This window comes from Nanorana parkeri, unplaced genomic scaffold (genome assembly GCF_000935625.1).
Source record: "Nanorana parkeri isolate BGI_ZX_2015 unplaced genomic scaffold, ASM93562v1 scaffold1437, whole genome shotgun sequence".
Taxonomy (NCBI): Eukaryota; Metazoa; Chordata; class Amphibia; order Anura; family Dicroglossidae; genus Nanorana; species Nanorana parkeri.
Window position 1 is genome coordinate 194,168 of NW_017307705.1, and position 20,056 is coordinate 214,223.

The 20,056-nt window shown below is 41.9% G+C and overlaps 1 non-coding gene across 1 annotated transcript; it reads right to left on the minus strand.

Annotated features, from left to right (window-relative positions):
- Nucleotides 1-388: 388 nt before the first annotated feature.
- Nucleotides 389-460, minus strand: TRNAC-GCA. Its single transcript has one exon. It is a non-coding gene; the product is annotated as a tRNA-Cys (tRNA).
- Nucleotides 461-20,056: the final 19,596 nt, after the last annotated feature.

The window sequence follows — 20,056 nt, forward strand, 5'->3', positions numbered from 1 at the left end:
GGATTTGAACCAGGGACCTCTCGATCTGCGGTCGAATGCTCTACCACTGAGCTATACCCCCCTGATTATGCTCTCCTTCTGAAAATTAGTTTTTTTTAATAGCAATTTAGAAGTTGACATATTTTCCTTGAAAAAAATTGGTGGACAATAGGTATAGGGGGCACCTAGATACGAAACAGGGACATCTTGAATTCTTTCAAAAATATTGGTATACAATAGGTCTTAAATAACACATTTCATTAACTTTTGATAATTGCTTTCCTCATTGATTGTTGTAAGCTGCCATCATTAATTTCAAGCACCACTGTGGACAAGAGACCTCATTATCTTCGCTTGAATGGTGTAAGAAGACATTTGTTTTTTAAGCATCACTGTGCTTAATGCCTACAGGGGGCACCTGGATTTGAACCAGGGACCTCTCGATCTGCAGTCGAATGCTCTACCACTGAGCTATACCCCCCTGATTGTGCTGTTGTATCAAGGCCTGGGCACCTAGATTTGAAACAGGGCCAGGGCACCTGATTGTGATGTTTTTCTAGCAATTTTCTAGCAATTCTAGCAATTTTTTTAATAGCAATTTTTTAGTTGCCATCTTTTCTTTCATGGCCGGGGCACCTAGATTCGAAACAGGGCCAGGGCACCTAGATGCGAACCAGGGACCTCTTGAATTCTTTCAAAAATATTGGTGGACAATATGTAAAGGGGGCACCTAGATTCGAAACAGGGCCGCGTCACCTAGATTCAAAACAAGGCCGGGGCACCTAGATTTTAAACAAGGCCGGGGCACCTAGATTCGAAACAGGGCCAGGGCACCTAGATTTAAACAGAGATTCCTAGATTCGAAACAGGGCCAGGGCACCTTTACAATATGTAAAGGGGGCACCTCGATTCGAAAAAGAGCCAGGGCACCTACATTCAAAACAAGGCCGGGGCACCTACATTCAAAACAAGGCCGGGGCACCTAGATTCAAAACAGGGCCGGGGCACCTAGATTCGAAACAGGTCCAGGGCACCTAGATTTGAACCAGGGACCTTTTGAATCGCTGGAACCAAGGTGTCACGTACCTAAGCCCCAATTCACACCTGACCGTTTTGTAGCGCGTTCTACGCTCGACGAACGCTCTACAAAACGGGCGACAATATAAATTGCATTGTAGTCAATGGTCTCGTTCCCACCTTGCCGTTTTTCCGCCCGTCCCTAACGCCCTACAAAACGGCCCACGCCTGAAAAGGTCCAGGTACTACTTTGGGCCGTTTTGTAGGGCGTTTTCCATTGGGATACAGCCAAGCAGACTTCGGAATCGCGCGACAGTCGCACAACTTTTTTACCGCGAATCGCAGTAAAAAAACTGCGCGATGGTCGCTCGACAGACGCGCATATGCAATACGCCTAGGTGTGAACGAGGGCTTAGGGGAGTCTGAGTTTACGAGGGCGGCCTCTCTCACAGCTCCGGTCCCTGAGCACCTGGATTGGTTACAGGGGCGCCGGGCCACAGAGGGGCAAGGGTGCATGAGGCTGGTTAGCCTGTTGCGCCTGTGAGATGAGATGACGTGCGTAGATCCGGGCAGGAAGGAGGATGCGGATGCACCGAAGAGGTTCCAGAAGGCTTTAGATCCGATGAGCTGAGGATGCTGGAAGCAGAACACACAAGGCAGAAGGATAGTCAAGCAGGCCAAGGTCGTCAACGAGCTAGCAACGCAGTACAAGGGGTGAGGCAGAATCAAGGTCAAAAACAAGCCGGGGTCTTCAGGGAGCAAGCAACAACAGAGAGTAGTCCAAGCCGGGTCAGTAACGGGTAATCAGGATACAGAAAACACAGGAACACAGAACACAGGAAGCTGACGATCTGACAGCATAGGAGGATAGCTGAAAACAGCCTTTATAGCCCAGTTGGTGCCAATTGTTCAAATGACACGTCGGCTCGTGCCCGTGCAAAGACGCTGCTCCTATTATGGCTCTATGGTCCACAACAGGCGCATGCGCAGACGCGACACTCGACCTATGGCTCTGGCTTTCTGACATTGCCCCCTCCCATGGGGCAGCCTCCGGATGCCCATTACAGGCCTCTTGTCAGGATGGTTCCGAAAAAAGTCCCGTAACAATTCCTTTGCATGAACGTTAGACTCTGGTTCCCAAGAATTATCTTCTGCTCCATACCCCTTCCACTTGATCAAGAATTGGGTTACGCCTCCTCGTCTCCTGCAGTCTACAATAGTCTCCACTTCGAACTCCTTCTCACCATCCACAAGAACAGGTTTCGGAGCTGTAGCAGCACGATCAGGAAAAGAGTTTGGGACGTCCTTTTTTAATAGTGAGACATGAAACACCGAATGGATCCGGTAGGTAGGAGGAAGTTTCAACTTATAGGCCACAGAATTAATCCTCCTTTCCACAGGGAAAGGACCAGTGAACTTCGGACCCAATTTCTTAGAAGGGCAAGTAAGTTTCAAGTTGACTGTGGAAAGCCAGACATGATCTCCAGGCTCCAGGTTCAAATTGCCCCTCCTTTTCCGATCGAAATTCTTCTTGTCGTCACCTTGAGCTCTGGAAATTGTATCCTTCAACAACTGATTGTTTACATGGAAAAATTCTAGCGTGTTCTTGACCGCTGGTAATGCAGAGTCAGGCAAGGCAAGAGGAAGAAAGGCTGGATGGAATTCATAATTGGTAAAGAAGGGAGACTGGTTAGATGCAGAGTGAACAGAATTATTGTATGCAAATTGTGCCAGGGGAAGTAGCAAGGCCCAGTTATCTTGAGAAAAAGATGAAAAGCAGCTAAGATATTGCTCCAACGTCTGATTTGTTCTCTCCGTCTGTCCATTTGATTGGGGATGGCAGGCAGAGGATAAACACAATTGGATTTCCAAAGCTTGACATAAGGCTCTCCAAAACTTAGAGGTAAATTGCACCCCTCGATCCGAGACACTAGTCTTTGGGAGGCCATGAAGCCTGACGACATCCCGAATAAACATCTGCGCCGTCTCGACTGCAGACGGAACACCTTTGATTAGGGAAAAATGTGCCATCTTGGAGAAACGATCCACTACTACAAAAATGCATGTGTAACCATCAGAGGGAGGAAGTTCAACGATAAAATCCATAGAAATATCCGTCCATGGCCTATCAGGAACTGGCAAGGACTGCAGTAGCCCCCAGGCCTTGGAGTGACACCCCTTATTTCGTAGACAAACAATGCAGGAGGCCACATAATCCTGGCAACTAGTTCTCAACTTGGGCCACCAAAAAGAAAGTTGGACCAAATCCAAGGTCTTGCGAAGGCCAAAATGTCCAGCCAAGTGCGTGTCATGACAACTCCTTAATACATTCGTCCGTAGACTAGGCGGTACAAAAATCTTTCCATCAAGAAAAAGAAGGCCATCTTCTTCATGTAATTCCATATTCGGAGGAATTGAATCCTTGGAGGTTGCTTGTCTAATTTGGGAGAGTAGTCCTTCTTGGACCAGCAAAAAATTACCAGTTTGCAAGATTGTATCAGGTTCGGCCGTAAGTCCAGTTTCGGGATAAATACGAGACAGGGCGTCAGGTTTCACATTCTTAGATCCCGGGCGATAAGTAATGTTGAAGTTGAATCTAGAAAAGAACAACGCCCATCTTGCCTGTAGAGGATTTAAACGCTTAGCAGACCTGCATATTCCAAGTTCTTGTGATCTGTAAAAATAAAAATAGGTTGTGCAGCCCCCTCCATAAGGTAACGCCATTCCTCTAACGCCAGTTTGATTGTGAGCAATTCTCGGTCCCCCACACTATAATTCCTTTCCGCAGGGCTAAGCTTGCGAGAAAAGAACGCTCCCGGATGTAGCAAGGACCTTGTCTTTGGGAGAGCACTGCGCCTGCCGTATTTTCCGATGCGTCCACCTCCAGGACAAATGGTAGTGTGGGCACCGGATGTCTCAGAATGGGTGCTGATGTGAATAGAGTCTTCAACTCAGTGAAGGCATGTTGAGCTGCATGGGACCACTGGAAGCGAGTCTGAGTCCTGGTAAGGTAAGTAATTGGTGAAATTATACCTGAAAATTTTTTCATGAATTTTCTGTAGAAATTGGCAAAGCCTATGAAACGCTGAACTCCTTTCTTGTCGACAGGTGCTGGCCACTCTAGAACTGAGGATACTTTTTGTGGATCCATCGCGATACCCGTAGAGGAAATCACGAAACCCAGGAATTGAATTGTCTGTTGTTCAAATTCACACTTTTCTGCCTTCGCAAACAATCCAAAGCATCTAAGTCTGGCCAGGACTAATCTCACCTGTTTATGATGCTGCTCCGGAGAGGGAGAAAAAATAAGAATATCGTCTAGATATACAATTACAAATTGATCCAAAAAGTCCCGAAAAACATCATTAATTAGGTGTTGAAAGGTGGCTGGGGCATTGCAGAGCCCAAATGGCATAACTAGATACTCATAGTGTCCAAAACGGGTGCGAAAAGCGGTCTTCCACTCGTCTCCCTCCCGAATTCTGACAAGGTTATAGGCTCCCCTGAGATCAAGTTTGGAGAAGATAGCAGCACTACGCAGCCTTTGAAACAATTCAGGAATAAGTGGAAGAGGATATCGGTTCTTGACTGTTATTTGGTTTAACTCTCTATAGTCAATACATGGGCGAAGCGTGTGATCCTTTTTCTCCACAAAAAATATCCCTGCTCCCGCCGGAGAGGTGGATGGACGGATAAACCCCTTTCTTAGGTTTTCTGCAATGTACTCCTTCAAGACTTCTAGTTCTGGTTCGGACAAGGGGTAAATACGCCCATAAGGAATCTTTGCACCAGGTAAAAGTTCTATGGGAATGTCATAGGAACGATATGAAGGCAGAACGTCTGCTTTTTGTTTATTGAAAACATCCAAGAAATCGTGGTACTGGGGAGGAATAGCCCGATATAGTTCCGGACAGGTCTCCTGTTGACAAACTGCTACACAATTTGCAGGGGCGGAAGGTAAGCAATTCTGTCTACAGTAGGTAGATACAAACTGGATTTCACCCGTCTCCCAGTTCACCAGCGGATTATGTGCCTTTAACCACGGTAAGCCCAGGATGATGGGGAAAAGTGGGGAGGAGATTACATCTAGACGGAGAAGTTCAAGGTGTCCTGGAGCCAGAGTAACTGGAATTGGTGTTGTTTCCTGCGTGACTGGGCCCGAACTAATGTTGGACCCGACTGCCAGATGGATGGTAAGTCTTTGAGAACGAGGCTGTAAAGGTAGATGATGGAGTTGAGCAAACTGTTTATCCACCAAACAACTGCATGCTCCTGAGTCAATTATGGCTTGAGAGGTATGTAATAGGGGAGATCCGAACTTACAGGGTTTGTTGGGACAGGATCGCACATAATGGCCTGTCCCCCCGCCGTAAAGGCAAAGGTTCATATGACGTCGTCGGTTCTTCTCTTCTAGAGTCAAAGGAGCCCTCATGAGGCCAAGCTGCATGGGTTCCGCCGGTTCTTCGGTATAAACAGGGCTAGCACCCATTGGAGGGACGCCATTGGAGCCACTTGAAAAAGGCCCTCTAGGTAGCATCCATGTAGGACGGAATTGGCCGCTCCTTTCCGATCTGCGCTCTCTTAGCCATCGGTCGATCTGAATTGTGAGTCTGATTAGATCTTCCAGTGAGTCAGGAATTCCTGTACGTGCAAGCTCGTCTTTGACTGCATCGGAAAGTCCAAAATGGAACTGGTAGCTTAGAGCCGCATCGTTCCAGGTAGTATCTATGCTCCATCTCCGGAATTCAGCAACATAATTTTCTGCAGGTCGTCGGCCCTGCTGGAGAAAATGCAAGGTAGTTTCAGCTGTGGTAGCACGTTGAGGATCATCGTATAGCAATGCCATTCCCTCGAAGAAGGATGCTACCGAAGTCAAGAGTGCCTTGAGGTTCGTCTGACAGTAGTGATATGATAAACCCCACCTTAGTGGTTTCAATAGAAAAGGTACGAGGTTGTAACAAAAAATATAGTTTGCATGCATCTTGGAATGCACGAAACTTGCTGCAGTCTCCAAATAAACGTTCGGGTAAAGGAACTCTAGGTTCTGGAGTAGGAAACTGAGTGGTTGGCTCAGCCGCAACGACTCCAGTGACTGGTGGATTGATTGAGGGAACAGGTGGAAGAGGGGCTGCGTTCTGTGATAAGGATTCCAATCTGCCTTCAAGCTGAAAGTAACCTTCCTGTAGTGCTTTAACCGCTTGGGCCATTGTTGTCATTTGTTGGCACAGTTCTTCCATCACAGAGACCCCCTTATCAGACTCCATATTGGCTGTCAGATACTGTCACGTACCTTAGGGGAGTCTGAGTTGACGAGGGCGGCCTCTCTCACAGCTCCAGTCCCGGAGCACCTGGATTGGTTACAGGGGCGCCAGGGCACAGAGGGGCAAGGGTGCCAGAGGCTGGTTAGCCTGTTGCGCCTGTGAGATGAGATGACGTGCGTAGATCCGGGCAGGAAGCAGGATGCGGATGCACCGAAGAGGATCCAGAAGGCTTTAGATCCGATGAGCTGAGGAAGCTGGAAGCAGAACACACAAGGCAGAAGGATAGTTAAGCAGGCCAAGGTCGTCAACGAGCTAGCAACGCAGTACAAGGGGTGAGGCTGAATCAAGGTCAAAAACAAGCCGGGGTCTTCAGGGAGCAAGCAACAACAGAGAGTAGTCCAAGTCGGGTCAGTAACGGGTAATCAGGATACAGAAAACACAGGAACACAGAACACAGGAAGCTGACGATCTGACAGCATAGGAGGATAGCTGAACACAGCCTTTATAGCCCAGTTGGCGCCAATTGTTCAAATGACACGTCGGCGCGTGCCCGTGCACACAAACATGCGCACGAACGTGAGCGTGATGCACACGTGCGTGCGCATGTCCATGCAAAGACGCTGCTCCTATTATGGCTCTATGGTCCACAGACGGCGACACTCGACCTATGGCTCTGGCTTTCTGACACAAGGTTTAATTTTGTTATATATCACATTTCTTTGACTTTTGATCATTGCTTTCTTCATTGATAGTTGTCATCTTTAATTTCAAGCACCACTGTGGACAAGAGAGCTCATGATCTTCAGTTGAATGGTGTAAGAGGACATTTTTTTTAAGCACCACTGTGCTTAATGCCTACAGGGTGCACCCTCTCGATCTGAAGTCGAATGCTCTACCACTGAGCTTGACCCCTCTGATTGTGCTATCCTTCTGAAAATTAGTTTTTTTTTAATAGCAATTTAGAAGTTGCCATCTTTTCTATCAAAAATATTGGTGGACAATAGGTAAAGGGGGCACCTAGATTCGAACCAGGGACCTCTTGAATCACTGGAACCAAGGTTTAATTTTGTTAAATATCTTAAACAACACATTTCTTTGACTTTTGATCATTGCTTTCTTCATTGATAGTTGTCATCTTTAATTTCAAGCACCACTGTGGACAAGAGAGCTCATGATCTTCAGTTGAATGGTGTAAGAGGACATTTTTTTTAAGCACCACTGTGCTTAATGCCTACAGGGGGCACCCGGATTTGAATCAGGGACCTCTCGATCTGCAGTCGAATGCTCTATCACTGAGCTATACCCCCCTGATTGTGCTGTTCTTCTGAAAATTAGTTTTTTTTATATAGCAATTTAGAAGTTGCCATCTTTTCTTTGAAAACAATTGGTGGACAATAGGTAAAGGGGGCACCTAGATTCGAAACAGAGCCGGGGCACCTAGATTAGAATCAGGGCCAGGGCACTTAGATTTGAGCAAAGGACTTGCTGGCACCCAGGTTTATTTTTTTTAAATACTCTCAATAACACATTTCTTTGACATTTGATCATTCCTTTCTTTATTGACAGTTGATAATTCCTGTCTTCATTGACAGTTGTTGGCTGCCATCTTTACTGTCAAGCACCACTGTGGACAAAAGACATCATGAACTTCAGTCGAATGGTCTAACAGAATATTTTTTTTAATCAACACTGCGCTTAAAATGCTTAGATGGGGCACCATGATTTGAACCAGAGACCTCTCAATCTGCTGTCGAATGCTCTCCCACTGAGTATTGCGGTTGATTTTCTTTTTGTTTGTTTTAACTGTTTGATAATGCCTTTTGGTAAATTGGATATTCAAGTCTTTATATAGCACAACAGTAAGCATACTCTATGTAACCACAAATGTGTGTAGGTGGGGTAACAGTTTATGACACTTGTCATATAAAACTAAGGACCCTCTCCCAGCCATAATGTATTCTCCAATTGTTTTTATTGGTTCTTTTCCATCATGGCAATACAAAACTCTCCAGATTAGATTTCTGAAATTTTAACCCTTCCCTCTTCTTTAACATTGGAAAAAAAGTACAGGAAGGACCCAGATTTTAACCAGGGACCTCTTGATTTCCTGTCAGTTATGTTGCTAGTATAGTGTGAAAAAACCTATAGATGGGCATCTAAGTTTGATCTTTTATTACAGGCTACTATCTTTCCTTTCAAGCAAGCAGTGTGCAAGACCTATAGGGGGAAGCATCCACTAATTAGTCCTTAAAAAAATCAAAACCTCAGTTCTTCTTTAAGCTATTCTAAAGTATTGGTAAAATAGAATAAAACCACTAGAGGTCTTGTTGATAACCAATCGATTCAACCTAGAAAGCCCAGCATTAGTGCTGCCTTTGTTTACTTCTCCAGCAGACTTAAGAACTCCTAGAAATTTTCTCTCTGAGCCATTCTGCTGACTCATTATGAACCAAGATCCTCTCCATCTGCAGTTGAATGCTTTACTTCTACAGGAGGCAACGCCTACACTGGGGCACCCAGATTTTATACTTTTTAAAATATCCTTGATACCGCTGCAAGTTGACATTTTATAATGCCTTTCTTCATTGATAGTTGCACACTAACATCTTTACTTTCAAGCAACAAAAGTTAGGGAAAAACAAAATTAAATGGTTTTTAAAACTGTTTGCAAAAACTCAGTGTATTTTTTTGCTTTTGATAAACTCTTGCTATGGACTACAACATTTATATTATGGTTTAATGTAAATTTTATTGAATGTATTGAACTTTATGTGCGTAAGTTATGCAGTATTGATTTAAGAGGATTGAATAAAAGTTTTTACTTACTTTTAAATTAAGTTTGGCACTATTCATTTTATATAGATTTTTTTTTATATATATGGATATTGCATATCTATTTTGTTGGGGATAATTGGCACTAGCAGCAGTTTAAGGGGAAGTTAAGATTTTAAGTGCTGAGTAGTTGTATTATTTATAAAGTTTTAAACCCGAAAAATAAAACTGTCCAAACAAACCATTGCACTTTCCCTCACAGAAAATCGTACACCATAATACCTATTCATAATATTTTTCGGTCCCTTTAAATGAATCTTTAGTATGGAACACAAACCTTTTCACATTCTGACAGAACTGCAACATCTCATCCCACTTAGGGGATTAAATTTACAAACTATCTTGGACACTTTGCTGGAACTGTTATCTAGTTACACTTTGCCTACTTCCCCCCCCCCTGGGAGCCATAATAGGATTTTCACAGGATTCAGATCAACATTATCTGCCTATTTCAGTTCTTATCTCTTTATCCTCAATGTAAGATTTATTGGCGTACCTTCAGTTTGTCTGGTTATTTTCATAAAAGAATCCTTCTTATTACAGTACCAAGAATACAGGTAAGTCAATATTTATGCATATTATATACTGGTTTTAGACTTTTTAGATATACACTACTATTATTTTTAAGAACAATACATACTGATTGTCATTAACAGTTTAGCCATGTAGAGTTTTAAGATTATAAGCTGTAATACAAAAGTCAGTTAATGCAAATACCAAGTAAAGACATTTCAGTTTAAAGAATTGCATTTTAATGAACTCTAATTAACTTTAATTTTTAAACAATTGAATTTACATTTTTTTAAAGTGCTATTTTATTTTAACAATTAACAAGCAACTGTTTCTTTCAGTAACAGGTACTTATTTATATTATTATCCTTTTAGGTTTCAATATAAAACTATTTACAAAAGAATTAAAAAGTTATTTTAGTGAACTTCTACAGGGTGACATAGTTGCTTTTTTTCAACAACCAAATAAAAAAAGTTTGATAATACTTTCAAAATAAGTCTTTTATTTTCAAAGATGAAACTGGATAAACCTGGACATTTTTACAGTTGAACAAGCAGGTTACATGGAAGAATATAAACTGAGAGTGGACTCTCCTCTTAAATTACCCCTTATACACAAGAGATTGCCAGACACTCTTGCGAGGTTAATGGAACATTTAAAAATGTCAGTGATTTTACAGTTTTGTCAATGGCTGGATAAAATTACTGTGTTGTTCGCTTAGAAAAGACTCAGGGAAAGCGTGTTATTTTGTTAGCCATCATTACTATGGCTGTAAATGATTTGGGTGAAACATATAGACAAGACTTTGTTACTACAAAACTTTTTGAGGGATAGTGGGGCGATGATGTCCATACAAAGTCTGTGATGTATTTATTAGGTTTGGGTAAATTTCAGAGCTATGACATACGGTGGATAATAAAGGCTTGTGTAGATGGGCAAATGTAGTGTGGAGACATTTTTGGGTTCCCTCTAGATTTCTTCATAGGTGAATTTGATCTGCAGTTGACCTCCTTCTGACATGCATTTGAGCTCCTTCTAAGCTGCATCAAACTGCTTTTGCACTGATATGTATGGGGAGATAAGCAGTTTTGATGCAAATAAATGCTAATGTACACAGGCCCTTATGGCGATGCAATTGTTTGACTTAAATTTTAAGTAAATTTTTCACAAATGTAGACAACGTAAATGGAGCACATGATCAAACAATACATAAGCAGGTCAACTTCAATAAAAAATGTAATTTAACAAAAAATCTGTATATCCAGAGCTAGAGGCAGCAGAAGTCAGATACACCTCATAACTTTTATTGTAAAATGTTATATTATCACCAGCCTGCTTAATGCAGTAAACAAACTTCTTGACCAAAATGTAGACTGCGGCCAAGCTTGTCTTTAACAGGGAAGGTTTACATTTGCATATGAATTCAAATGGCCACATAGACTTGCAGTTTTAAAATCTTATCATTATGAATACACATTTTTTTTTCTCAGAATAAATTGCCCAGGTTTGTGAAAGGTTTACTCTATGACCTTTACCACATGGGCATTATGCAGCCTTAGAGTTTTTTAAAGGCTAACTCCATCTTTTTTGAACATGTTTCATTTATACCCATCTTCAGGGTGTAACATGAAACATGGTCACAACCCCAGCGCCCCATCCCAAACTTCCTCCCCCTTACCAAAATCAGTGGCTTATATTCCCTGCAGTGTGTGTACATTTTTGATTGTTTGCAAAAATGGATTTTGCCTTTAGAGAAATTTGCAGTTGTTGTGGAGAAGAGATAAAGGTAGCACCCAGATTTGAACTGGGGAACACTAAATCTGCAGAGATATACCTCCACACTTTTCTCAATATTCATGATTATATTATTATTTTACCTCTTTGATAATGACAACATTTGCAGGCTACCATCTTTTTTTTCCAAACATAAATGTAGCAATAAAATACTGGGGGCATGAGATTCGGGTTCAGGACAACCATAAGTTTGACCTGAACCCAAGTTATTTGCGATTCAAAAAAATGGTTATCTATTTTGGACGTTTGCGCACATAGCAACCAATAACCAACAATGCACTTTCTGGCCTTTGTTCAGATGGCTTATAGGGGCCAATCATGGGGGCATTTGTGCAGGCTCCCACTGCATATTGCATAAAAGTTGGGTTTTCCAGCAGTATTTGTTCAGTGTATTTTGGAGAAGTCATGAAATAGTTAGCACAAATACTACAGGGTGCACCTGGATTGAGAAAGGAATCTCTTGATGTGCAGTTAAATGCATGTTTTAACAAGTTGTTTTTTTAACTTTGATGGCACCTTCTTTTAAAGACTTTTGCAGGATGCTGTTTTGTTTTCAGGCATAACAGTAGATAAGAGCTACAGGGGGTACTTGGATTTGAACTGGGGACCTCTAAAAATGCAGTTAAATGCTCTTCCACTGAGCTATAGCCCACACTTTCTACAGCATTACTGATGATTTTATATATTAAGTTTGATAATGCCTTTCTTAAAGACGTTTGCGGGCTGCCATCTTTCATTTCAAGCATAACTATGGACAAAAGCTACAGGGGACATGTAGAGTTAGGACAACTATGAGTTTCAATCAATCCCAGGTCATTTTCAGTTCAAGAAAATGGTAAACGATTTGTGGTTTGGGCACATAGCAACCAATTATCAACTCTGCACTTTATGGCTTTGGAACAGTGGTCATATTGCTTAGAAAGGGCCAATCATGAGAGTTTTTTTTTATATGCCGGAACTCTCTCTATAGAAGTCAGGGTTCTCAGTAGCTTTTGTTCACTGTGTATTTTAGTGGTGGCATGGAAAGCTAAGTGAAAATCACTTTTCCTTTGTTAAAACTTTCTTTTAAAGTAATTTCCAAATTGCCATCTCTCTGTTAATATTTGAAGGCTATAAGGGGCACCTGGATTTTATCAGAAGACCTCTTTATTTGAAATCAAATGCTGTACAAAATGGTGTACTTCCCCACTTTTTAGCAATTTATTTTTACCACTGGATATTTTGGTCACTAGATGGAGCCAAAGATCCCAAGATTTTCCTTTCCTCCTCCTCTCCATTTAGTGGCCATAATGCACTGTGGCTCAAATACACATAGCTGCTTGCTATGTGAATGATCTATGAATGACCCCCATAGTGTTTTTCCAGGGACATCTAGATTTACGTGTGTGTCAGCAGCAACTTCAGTTGCTGTTTAACTGCTACGACCCCTTCCCACCGCCCACCTTGATTTATTGTTTTGAAGATGCTTGTATGTTTCCATACTTTTTTTTGGGTGTAGTTTTTAAAGGGGAGTTTGTGTTTTTGTGTTTTGTGTGTATCGCATCCTGGCCAGCTCCCTGCGTTCTGTGGCAGGAGGGGGCGTGGCGGTGCATTCAAGTCAATGGCACCACAACCATGTCCCCACCCCCACCCGCAGTGCGATTGCCTGCACCAGAACACGTGGCATAACAATGCCTGCGTTCCGGTCCAGTGCAATCGCAAACAATTCGGCAAGCAAAAAATGCTGGAACGCACTGTAACAGGTGCGAGCAAGCCCTAATAAAACCCCCAAAATATTGTATTGAGTATGTGCATAGTCTTTAAAAACTTTGAATAGGTTGCTTTGTTAACAGGATCTACACCAGCCAGGTTGTCATAAAAAGAATCAACATTACTTTAACAAAACAGTAATTATATGGATCACTGCTGCGGATTGCGCTATTTATAACCTATACCAACGTATTGAGTACAGCTTGAATAATAGCAATGACAGCTATATAACTTCATAAGTCACCAGGCACAAATTTTCCACTTTAGAGAGAGGAGTGGGACTAGGTTACAAAAAAGAATATGGCAACAGTTCAGTCCCAGACGTACTCTAGCTCAAGCAGTGACTAACTTACTTGAGTGAAGACAGCTTATTTGTAACATAGAAGTTAAGTTCTCTTCAGCAAACAGTTTGTACTAAACTATAAACAAGATTTAATGTAACAGGTACTTGTGGTTCAGAGGAAGAGTCCAAACTCTTTCTGTAGCTGTGGAGGGATTCAGGGAAGACCCATGATGAGACGAAGAATTCCATTGTATAGCAGTCTTTACAAAGGGAGGACTGGTTGCTACTAGCAACCCCACAAATAGCATGGATGGCAGGAATTCCACTTGACTAGCCAGAGAGAGATAGACTTGGTATTCAGCTCAGGGAAACAGGAAGGAGAGCGAGTAGTGTACTGCTTAAAGATTCAGGATTGGAGACCAGGTGAAAAGCAAGTCAAGGTATTCAGGATGGAGAGTGGATTGTAATCAGTCCCAAAGTTCAGGATGGAGAACAGTTCGTGAACAGCCCCAAGGTTCAGGATGGAGAGCGGGTGCTGTGTAGTTTGGAGGAGACAGGACAAGGCGGGAGAGGCAGGAACTTGTCTAGTATGGGCACATTGCTCGAACGCCAGACAAATTGAAACTGGTGGCTTAAGTCACCTTAGGAGGCGGGGCTGAGTGACGCCACGGGAGAACCTGATGGGAAGGCGGCATTACCCGCTGGAGCCGACACAAAGGTAGTAGAGTATGTGAGTATGTTACAGTTACAGTGTTTTTATTTCACTTAAAAATCACCCGTAAAGTGAAAACATGCACTCAGATGTTGATTCTGTTTTTTAAAAAACCACTGGTGTGGGTCCTTTTGACAAAGCAGTCTAGTCAAAGTGTTTAAAGACTGTGCTTTCGGGTTGGGTGCAAAACCCTTTTGCCTATATATAAGAAAGGGAATATACAAGGTGAGTCTACCTCCTAGAATTTTGCTTAGATTTTTAGGGCCACATTAAAAAGAGATATAGGCCTATCACTGGCACTTTGGGTCCTTACAGGTTTACAAATATGAGTTATATAGCCACAGCAATATTTTTTTTCTGTGAACAATTGTTGATATATATGATAAAATATGGCTGCTGGGGTCCTATTCAAAATAGGGCCTAGTACAAGTGATTAAATACTGTTCATGTAAGCACAACAATATTTGGGAGCTTTTTTACATAATAATAAATACGCTATAGTGATGCATAATGTTTATTAAAAGCTGGCTGGTTTGTGTCCTGTTGACAATTCATAATAGCAAAGTGTGCATGTACACACTACAATATTTTGTATCTGTCCCATTTGGGTATAGGGTTTGCGTGAGCGAATAATTGCCAGTCAAACAAGCCCAACTGAAAAAAGGTGTGGTAAAGGTTAAAGACTTTTGCATGCTGGCATTTTTCTTTGATAGGTGAAGATAAGTTGATAACTAGCACACAAAGGAAAACTTATTTTTTCATGCCTTATTACACTGCCACATATTGTCTCAAACAACGTTTTGAGGGTCACACAGGCTCCCTTCATCAGGTTGACACAGTGACTGTCACTGTGTCAAACTGATGAAGGGGCCCTTCATGACCCCCAAATGTTGTTTGAGGCATTATGTGACAGTGTTATAAAGCATGAAAAAAATAAGTTTTCCCGTGTGCGCTAGTGATCAACTTATCTAATGTCTGCACAACGCCATCAGTGATATCACTACAAGCACCACCATTTTCACCAAGGTTGTGATACGCTGTATGGAGTGCAGATGATCCTTGATAAAATGTTGCTTTTAAGCTCATCTGAAGCCACCGAGGCACTAGGATTTGAATCAAAGAACTCATGATCTATGGTTAACTCACTCTGCCACTGACCTATATACCAATGTTTTAGCTTGTTTTTGATGTTTTAGCTTATTATCGAAATCTCATTTTAAAGACATTTGCAGTCAGAAACTACAGGGGACACCCAGATTTGAAACAGGAACCTCTTCATCTACATATGAATGCTCTACCACCGAGCTGTACCACTCCCAATGTTTTTTTACTTCCCTTCAAAAGATCAATTTCAGTTTGGGTAAAAGCCACAAATACAGATCCCCTAGCTAACAGACCTAGGACAAACATTATTCAACCCACTATCTGTAAATCAAGGGTGTCAAGCCTAACCCTAGACTAACAGGAAAATGCCGCATTTAGGATCTGCCCACTACTAGTGGAAGAAGAGGGCGAGTAGGATCTGTGACATTACAGGGCCGAATACGCCTCTAAAAAGGAATGTATTTACTGTAGATTTAGTACTGCAGTACAGTATGCTCCAATGGGTGAAGGGAAGAGGCAAATGAGTAGGGTGAAACCTATCCCAGATTTGGGATTTAAAGCTTCAGTCACATGGCCACAGAGGGTCACATACCATGAAAAAGGGGTGAATTTCTGTACCTGGGAGTTACAGGTGGTTGCGCATAGCTATGACCAGCAGCCTGTACAAAATGACAGACTGACTGACCCATGGTTGTGCATAACTAATCACACATCCAAGAAGTTACATGCGTACAGGGACAGATTAATTGGCCCTGGATGGCATCCGTCCTTGTATGCATGTAACCACTTGGATGTGCGGTTAATTGTGCACAGTCATGGTGTCTGTTAGCCTGTTATTAATTTGTACAGGCTGCTGGCACACAACACTTGGGACTTCCGAGCGCAGAAACATGCCCCTTCTTGATGATGTAAGGCCCTATGCATATGAATGAAGCCTAACTCTCCAGTATCTACCAAAAACTGAAATATCAGATTCAAATCAGACTGAGCCTTTAAGCAAAGCCACACATAATATAACACCTGCTTTACTCACAGGGACCTCTGGGTTTTATCAGATGATCCAGTATGCCATGTTTTCCTGAGAATGCTCCCATGACTCTGGTCACTGGCTTCATGTGTTTTCTACTGTTCCTCAACATTGGTAAGTTGTTCCCGTGTTTGTTAATTGACATGACATTTTAATTACTCTTTTTAACCATATAATAATCAATTTTTAGGATGATAAATACAGTTTATTAAAAGAAAACTTGTCTTAAAAATTTTTTTGGGTTAATGTTAAGTACGGTTTCTGCTAGGGCCAGGTTTACTATTAGTAGGCACAATGGACCTATGCCTAGAGAAGGCAGAGACAAATAGCCAGATGTTTCTGTTTAATTATTATCCTAACATATTTTCCATCCATTCAGCAGGAATAGTCGCCTCATATACTGTTAGATTATTTACACATAATCACAATAGTCTAAGACAAGGTAAACATGGGAATGACCAGGATAGAAGAGATTTTTCTAGTAGAGGGATGTTACTTGATGACTCTGATGTAAAGCCAGCCGTGAATACAGCACTTATTAAATAGTACTGAATGCACTTGTAAACAACTAAATTTTTCTTACAGGGCCATGTCTAACGGGAGTTAAACAGAGAGAAAAGAGGATCGCTATCTTGGGAACCACAGGTGACCTCACTACATGATCTGTTATACATTTTTTATATACACTATATGGTCAAAGGTTTGGGGATTCTTGCCCACCACACCTACCTATATGGTCAAAACTATGTGGAAACCCCTCCAAATTGAGTTAAGGGGGGTGATTTACTAACCTAAACACACGCACGCACTAGGTGCGTGTGATTTTTACACAGCAAAACGTATTTATCAACCAAAAAGTCTCTAAAAGCATATTTCCACTAATGCCATATATGGAAAAATCATGCACATGATGCATATATAATGCTGCTTCACAGTTTAGACAAAAATGGTTAGCTCATGCATTTACATTCCTGCATTCATCAACGCAAGCAACACAACATAGAGCTAATTTACACAACATCACCTTGCAATTCATGCTTGGTTTTGCACAACACACCTGTTGGGTGTGTACACACTACAAAGGTGTTTAGATTCCATCCATAGATCATGCTGGGAGGGAACACACTACAGAGGTGTATACATGTTCGTGGTGTGTTTATAAGGTTAGTAAATCAACCCCAAGGTGTTTGCAGGTAAAGGGTTCTCTGATTGTTACAGTATACAAAGACATGTTGATCCAGTGCAGCGATTGCTGGGCGGCCCCATTGATCTCAATGGGGTGGCATCCGCGCGGCAATCACAGAAAAAAGGTACAAGCACCTTTCTTTTTTCAATACACGACGCGCGGCTGTTTTAGAAAAAAATGGGCACCGGCCCTTTAGATAGTTGTGCACTTCCAGCCTTGTGGTAACAGTTTGGGGAAGGTCCTTTTCTGGATGATTGTGCCCCTTTACACAAAGCCAGCTCTGAAAAGTCATGGTTTGATGAGTTTTTTTATGAAGAATTCAAGTGGACTGCACAGAGCCCTGACCTCAACCCTGTGAATGCCTTTGGGATGAACTGTAGTGAGTCAGTTCTTTTCATCCAACATTAGTCCCTGACATAACAAATGCACAAATGCTTTTGGCTGAATGGGCTCAAATTCCCACAGATACATTTAATATTTTGTAGACAGCCTTCCCAGAAGAATGGTAGATATTATAGTAGATAAGGGTGTGTGGCAACTTCAAATTAAATGCCCATGGTTTTGGAATGGGATATCCAACAAGATCATATTGGCGTGAAGGTCAGATGCCATTTCCCGACAATGATGAAAATATGCCAAAATTTGTTGCCATTTTTGGGGTAATGAAAAATCTCAATTTTGCTTAGGTCTATTGTTTTATCAAAACAATTGTTATGCCAAACAGTCTAATGTTACATGTATTATGTAGACGATGAAGATCACCAGCACTCAAGTAGTAGCATTTAATCCTTGTGCTTATTTATTAGAGTGAATTGTCACAAACATGATATAGCCAACGTCTCAGGGCCACACAGGGTCCCTTCATCAGGGCAACATAGTGACGGTCACTATGTTTCCCTGATGAAGGGACCCTGCGTGGCCCTTAAACATTGGCAATATCATGTTTGTGACATTTCACTTCAACAAATAAGCACAAGGATTAAATGCTACTACTTGAGTGCTGGTGATCTTCATCTTCTACAAGTATGATACACACAGCGCCATCCGTGACTATCACTGCGAGCACCACGGCTGTCCAGGTCCAATCCCTTGTAAGGAGTGCAGGAGACACATCCGAATACTACATGTATAATGTATGCTAACTAGCACCAACCCATGTGCAGTAACAGATTAGCTGTTCCACAGTGTTCAGTGATTCCAAGAGGCAACATGTTATACATGTGAGAAAAGTGCAAACAACACACTTTTGTTTGCCAGTCCATGACCTGTACAAACCTTGCTTGAGACAGTACATCTATGTGTACAGCACAGAAACATTTACCATTATAATAGAAGTTTTTTGGTCTATTCAAATAGATTTCAAGATAAAGATCACGTAGTTTTATGGATACAATGCAGCTACACAGCTCAGCTCCTATCAAGATGTTGTTTGGGACCAAAGTGCAGTGAGTGAATTAATGAGAGCTAATTAGGCACTATTTCTATGTTGCAGAGATCCCAGCTGCCTCCGTTGATCTCTCTCAGTTCAACTTCACTGATCTGGTAAATGGAATGCTCAGCAGGGTTCTTAAGGGTGAGTAAGCTCCCCGGCTTGAGTAAAAATTTGATTTTTATGACAAGATCTTTTATGGAAGAGAACATTTGGAGGGGTTATTAAAAAGTGTTTTCCTAAAATAAAATGTTGGTACTTATTGAAGAATATTAGCCCCATTTAGCCTTGTCAAGGCAGAAATGTCTCCTAGATACTAATTTTGTATATACAGTTGCAGCTAAAATTGTTGCCGTTCTCTCCAGTTTTTGCCAAAGAATCCGTTTTTTCCATGAAATAAGTTGAAACCAATACAAGGAAATGGCAGCCAATATTCTTTATTTTATCCAATTTGAACTTATTTTATGTCAAATTGGTATTGTCTCAGTAAAAGTAGATGGGCACCAATACTTTTGAACCTGACTGTAGATATGTAGATATGGTGCCATCGCTGTTAAAGAAATCCTTTTACTTTTTTAATCCCCAGATCTGTATACTTACATGTTCAGGCACAGTCCCTCATCTTGTGAGAATGTTAATTAACTTTTCACCTGAGAAAAGGAGACCACAGCTAAGCATGCTCCTATTTCTGTGATCAACAGTTGCAGGTCTCTGACTTAAGATCAAGGAGCTGATTTATAAATCTTTTGTCCAGTGTACAGCTGGGTCAATGCTGTTCGCATGGCACTTCTGCCAGTAGATGGAACTGAGCAGCATAGGAACTTCCTATGCTTCTCATCCCCATCTAGTGGTGATTGCGCCGTGCAACCGGTATTTGTCCAGCTATACAATGGACAAAGGATTTCTAAATCAGCCATCATGTGATCACTATAGATGTTTGTTTAGAAACAAACATTTACTGCCTGCAGATGATGCTGTTCCACCTTTCTCTCTCTCTCTCTCTCTGTCTCTCTCTCTCTTTCTCTCTCTACCTGTAATGGCTATGCACACAGAAAGACATATAACTGGTATGGTCTAAACCAGGGATCACTAAATGGCAGACCACTGTTCGGACACAGACCAAGATGCGGCCGTTTCTGTACTGTGTTGGGTTATGGCTGGCTGGCAGTGGG